The 6,023-nt window shown below is 44.4% G+C and overlaps 1 non-coding gene across 1 annotated transcript; it reads left to right on the top strand.

Moving 5' to 3' along the window:
- The first annotated feature begins 2,650 nt into the window (after nucleotides 1-2,650).
- On the top strand, nucleotides 2,651-2,722 carry TRNAA-AGC (transfer RNA alanine (anticodon AGC)). The gene has a single exon. It is a non-coding gene; the product is annotated as a tRNA-Ala (tRNA).
- Nucleotides 2,723-6,023: the final 3,301 nt, after the last annotated feature.

Below are 6,023 nucleotides of genomic sequence, written 5' to 3'. Positions count from 1 at the left end.
TGAACCCTGAAGGCCCGGTGGTGAGCCAAGGCTACGATGCCCAGCAGAGGAGCAGGTGTCCTTGAGAACAAACATCCCAGACAGTATCTGAGAACCTCCCAAGAAAAACAGTCTCATTGCTCAAACACAGTAGGCAAAAAGCCAGAAAATTAACTGAAAAAGAGTTTAAAGACAGGAGGCAGCATGGATCTCTACAGCTGTCCTGCTGCACCCAGGAGTACCCTGTATCTAAGTCCTACTAAACTCACCTGCTTATTAAGCTGGACTGTCTTTGGTCTTCCGGGACCTTCCTAGTTTGGGGGAAACGTTACAGTCCCAAGTTTTTCTTGTAATACTTTCCAATCTTTCTCCTCCCCTTGCTAACTTTCCCCAGGTCCTAGTTTCAGTTTCTGTTGTTGTGGCTAGATTTTCAGGCCCAGTGGTTTTCAAACTTGCCTGAGTATCAAATTCAGCTGGGAAATATTAAATAACACTCGAGTCCACAGATGTGAAGATGATCTGGCTGTGACATCTGTGACCCCATAATGATTCCTGGGCCCTTTTCTGGAGACTCTGAAAGCACTCAGCATCTCAGTCTCTGGGGTAAGGCCTGGGGATACTTGTTTTTATTAACTCTCCCGGGTAAATTTTCACCTTTGGGGACTCCTGCAGTGTTGTCCCAAAAGCACTCATAGGAAGGTCTAGGGCAGAAAAACATGAGCCAGCCCTATGTGTATGAGCCAGTCCTACGATGGAATGGCTACCTGTCCACGGTGGGTTCCCTCCTGAGGAGTGGAATTAGGCTTCAGCCACCCAGGACCTTGAACTGGTGTAAGCAGGTTGAAAAATACATGAATGAATACAAGTTACTGTAAAATCAAAATTCAGGAAGCATATCATAATCCTACAAATGCATTATAGTAAACAATATGGTGCTAAAGCAATCAGCCAGCCGCCATATTCTTGTTTTTGAACTGTGTGTTGGTAGGAATTGCCCCCTACAACTGATGTTTTGCAAACATTTATTCCTTGATCTAACCCACCACCTCTAGAACTGCAGTCACTGATTCACCAAAAATAGGTCAATAATTATATTATTTGTTTTTATTAATCTTAACTTTATGTGTAGCTCACATTTTTTTCAATATTTAATATTAGAAGTGTTTGGAGTCTTTATTTAGAAATTTGGTGTTTTTGTGACCTGAAATTTGCTATAGAAACTTAACTCTTGTTGTATCAATTAGTCTAGTATATGGTAAAATTGGTTTTGTTTTGCTTAAAGTCATAGTTTCCAAGAACCAGCTGACAATAAGTGAGGACTTTCTATATTTTTATGCTTAGGTTTGATGAAGAAGTGGATAGTCCCATAGAAGTATAATTGGACAAAAGGGGGTATGATCTAATGGTTATAAACTGGGATGAACATAGCAAAGTCTGTTTATTCAGATTCCCCTTGGCATCTCTGTGTCTTCATTTCTTTCCTCCAGGTACATTTCCTCCCCTCTGAAATGAGTCTTATCACCTACTTCAGTGAGAAGCTCAGCTAGCTTTCATGGCCCGCTTCACGGCCCGCCCAGAGAAAGACGTTTCTGCTTCTGTTGTTTTCTCAAATGCCGAGGTGCCGTGTTTTGGCAGTAGTGTGACCTGAACCCAGTCAAAAGACTTAGTCTAAGTCTCTTTAATCTCTGGGTCATAGGGTCGCCTGTGGCCCATGCATTGTACGTATACAGTATGCCGTTTCCCCGGTCTGTCCACCTCTAGGCGCACAGTCCAGCTGGCTCTGACTGGTCGGGAGGGCCAGCCCTGGACCTGGGGAGGTACTATATAGGCTAGATGTTGTTTTCAGGTTTCCAAGGAGAAACAGGTCCCTTAAAGGTGACAGCGAATCAGAAGAAAACAGACAGAAAGGGATTTAGGATTTGCTCCAGAAGCTCATTTCTGGATTGACTGTCGTACCAAGGTTTGGCAAACAGCAGAAAGCGCCTGCCGGTGTGCCAAAGAGTGGAGAGGTCTAAGAACTCTCCAGGAGCACGAAGCATTTAGGCAGTCATAAATCGCCTTGCTTCTGCATACTTTTTATTCCGTGGAGGATTCCCCCCGCGAGGTGGCGCCATAAATGCAGGTGCGTCCTTCTCGCTGCTTTCTCTTCCCAGTACGCATCTCCGCGACTCACCACCCGAGCCTCAGAGCCCGCGAAACTCAGCGTGCGCAGGTTCTCCACCCCGAGGCTGTGCGCGGGAACCTGCAGGGGCAGTAACTACGACCGGCCCAAGCCGATCTGCAGTTCGCCTCCTGTCTTCTCTCCCACTTGGACCTAAATTCCGACGGCGGAGTTTAGGGCTTTCTTTTTATCTTCCTGCATTGTGCTCGCAGTTTCCTGGCAACTTTTCAAGGCAGAGATCCCTCCATCACAGACCTTTCTCTGGGGGCAGCCAGGCAGGACGGCTCCCTTATAAACCCCGACAGGTGGCTGTCGAGCTGGCGTCCGAGAGGGTGACCTGCAGTGGGAGATCCCAGGCCCAGCACGGGACTTTCGATATAATATTCAGTTTTCCTTCTCTCAGGTAGCCAGGAAACAATACGCAGTAAAGCGAATAAGAAGTAAAGCTTCTTAGCCCGCCCGAAAATAGGAACAGGTCATAGAAATATTTTGGCACAAAACAAGCGCGAGGGGGGTGTAGCTCAGTGGTAGAGCGCGTGCTTAGCATGCACGAGGCCCCGGGTTCAATCCCCGGCACCTCCAGGGTTTTTTTCTTTTTCTTTTTTCCTCTCCTGGTTGTGTCATTGTTTGCAAAACCAAGTCTGTCATGTCTATGACTCGCCTCAATTTTGTTTTGTATTTTGTTTTGTGGCACTTCCATTCTCTATCAATTCTTCGAATTCACATGGAAACGAAGGAAAACAAGCTCTATTTTGCTTTTAATATTGATTCATTTCTGCTCTAAGGCTTTGACACCATCCTGGGTGGCTGTGTCAGGAGACGAAAGACAAAATGAAAGAGGCTGGGGAAGCACAGACTGGCTCAGAATTCCAAAACCCGAAAAACAAACAAGGCACCAAATTAACAAGCCCAATCACATTGGTTACAATTCCCAGTATTCTGGAAGAGCAAGCAAGAAACAAAAAGACAGAAAAGAAACCACAGATAATTTTCTTCAGATCTCTTCTTTTTTTGAGCTGTTCCTTGGTCAAGGGACAGACCCAGAGAATAAGAAAACTGTCCCACGGATTTCCCCACCTCTCTTCCCATCGCAGTCTCCTCCGTTTTTTTTTCCCCCATCAGTTGTCTCTTGTTCCTCCGATTTTAGACTTTGTATGCCTTTTATGCCTTTTTTTTTTTTTTTTTTTTTTTTGGAACCAGGGTCTCACCCTGTCGCCCAGGCTGGAGTGCAGAGTGCAATGGCGCAATCTCGGTTCACGTGCAATCTCTGCCTCCCAGGTGCAAGCGATTCTCCTGCCTTAGCCTCCCGAGTAGCTGGGATTACAGGTGTGAGCCACCCTGTCCGGCTAATTTTTTTTTTTTTTTTTCAGTGGAGACGGGGCTTCCACCATATTGGCCAGGCTGGTCTCGAACTCCTGACTTCAAGTGATCCACCCGCCTCGGTCTCCCAAAGTGCTGGGATTACAGGCGTGAGCCACCACGCCTGACCTACTTTGTATGCATTTCATTGACTCATTGTTATTGTTTCTGACTTTTTTAGGGTAACATTTATTAGAGCATAATGTAAGCTTTGGATCCAAATAGAAATTATTTATTGTGTTAAATAAATTGAAGCCTTCGTGTCTGGCTGACTTGAAGCAGCACTTAGCTAGCTTTAAAAGATGAGATGAGGAAGGGAATCAGAAAATATACACATCCCCACTCCCTTCTCTTCCCGATTCTAACTGCAGCTCACGTTTTGAAGGGCCTCACACATGCATGTGTGACCATCTCAACATATTAGCTGTGGCATTATCTGTAAGGAGTCTGCAGCAACTTTAATTCTTGCCTTCTCAGGAGGAGGAAAGAATTCGATTGAGGGGCATAAGGCCGAAGGAAAGACCAAGGCAAGTCTTAGAGCAGGGGTGAAAGTTTATTAAAAAGATTTAGAGGCTGGGTGCGGTGGCTCACGCCTGTAATCCCAGCACTTTGGGAGGCCGAGGCAGGCGGATCACGAGATGAGGAGATCGAGACCATCCTGGCTAACACGGTGAAATCCCGTCTCTACTAAAAATACAAAAAAAAAAAATTAGCCTGGCGTGGCAGCGGGTGCCTGTAGTCCCAGCTACTTGGGAGGCTGAGGCAGGAGAATGGTGTGAACCCGGGAGGAGGAGCTTGCAGTGAGCAGAGATCGCGCCACTGCACTCCAGCAGCCTGGGCGACAGAGCGAGACTCCGTCTCAAAAAAAAAAAAAAAAAAAAAAAAAAAAAAAGATCATGCCATTCCAGCTGGGCGCCTTGGCTGTAATGGGCCCTCCTGCGCAGGAAACACTTTATAGATTTCTATAGCAGTGCTATATAGTTACTTTTTTACGGCGAGTTTTGTAGCATAGATCATATTATCTTAGGACTGATGGTCTAAGGAAAGCTCTGAAAATTTGAAAATGTGTAACCACCCAATGGGTTCAGCTTGCCCACTGCCTAGACAGAACCATTTATCAAGACAGGGGCATGCAGAGCTGGCTGCGCGGGAGACTCGTTTTATTATTATTCAAATCAGTCTCCCCGAGTGGATTGGAGTTTTTAAAGATAATTTGGTGGGTAGGGGACCAGTGATTGGGAAAGTTGATTGGTTGGGTTGGAGATGAATCAGAGGGAGTCGAAGTTGTCCTCTTGTGTTGACTCAATTCCTGGATGGGGGCCACAAGACCAGATGAGGCAGTTTATCATTATGGGTGGTGCCTGCTGATCCATAGAGTGCAGGGTCTGCAAAATATCTCAAGCACTGATCTTAGATTTTACAATAGTGACGTTATCCCCAGGAGCAATTTGGGGAGGTTTAGAATCTTGCAGCCTCCAGCTGCATAACTCCTAAACCATACTTTCTAATCTTGTGGCTAATTTGTTAGTCCTGCAAAAGCAGTCTAGTCCCCAGGCAGGAAGCGGGTGTGTTTTGGAAACGGCTGCTATTGTCTTTGTTTCAAAGCTGAACTAAGTTAAACTAAGTTCCTCGCAGTTAGGCCAGTCTATGACCAGGAATGAACAAGGACAGCTTGGAGGTTAGAAAAGAGATGGAATTGGTTAGGTGAGATCTCTTACTGTCTCAGTTGTAATTTTACAATGGTGTTTTCAAATGTTGATTTAAAGAAGACCATAAATTTGTGCTGCTTTCTCAGATTTTGAGAATAAGAACAAAAAATGTGTGTTTTAATGGGAGAATCTTAAGAATTTCCCTACTGAAGTGGATTTCTCTGTCCATTAACAGTGCTAAATGTTTTGTATTTCCCAGGTGGAAAAACAAAATCTGCAAGCTTTGAATAATACTTGTTACTATGTTTTGGTAACAGAGCTATTGTACTATTCCTATTTCAACGCTCAATAGTCACACGTGGCATGTCATACCTACCAATTGGACAGCACAGATATAGAACATTTTCATCATTGTAGAAAGCCCTATTTGACAACAATAATTTAAAGTATTAATCTTTTAGAAGAGAAAGCTTCAGTCCATCCCAAAATTACACAATTTTACTTTTGAAAATATTGTTGAAACACATTCAGTTTTTAAAAATTTTGGATAACTGAATAAAATCCATTTGTAAATGCCCAAACGGTACTGGAGATGAAAAACTGAAGCCTTGCTTCAGTTTTTTGGAGGGTTACGATCAACACAGAGAAGAAAAGATTCAGCCACCCATAGAGCTTCTTGAGGAAAATTTTCTAACAATAATCTTGAAAATTTGGAGTGAATTTGTTTCTGCCGTTATTTATGGGTGCTTTCATGTGCTAGGCACATCAAGGTTCTGGAGAATGACTTAGGCGCCACCAGATGGCTATCTTGGGAAGACCAAAGTCCTTTGCCGTATATGAGAGTTTTGAGATGGCCAATACCTTTCCGTATGGTA

Source organism: Macaca thibetana, chromosome 4 (genome assembly GCF_024542745.1).
Source record: "Macaca thibetana thibetana isolate TM-01 chromosome 4, ASM2454274v1, whole genome shotgun sequence".
Taxonomy (NCBI): domain Eukaryota; kingdom Metazoa; phylum Chordata; class Mammalia; order Primates; family Cercopithecidae; genus Macaca; species Macaca thibetana.
The sequence above is the reverse complement of the archived record's forward strand: the minus strand, read 5'-3'. Positions and strand labels throughout refer to the sequence as shown.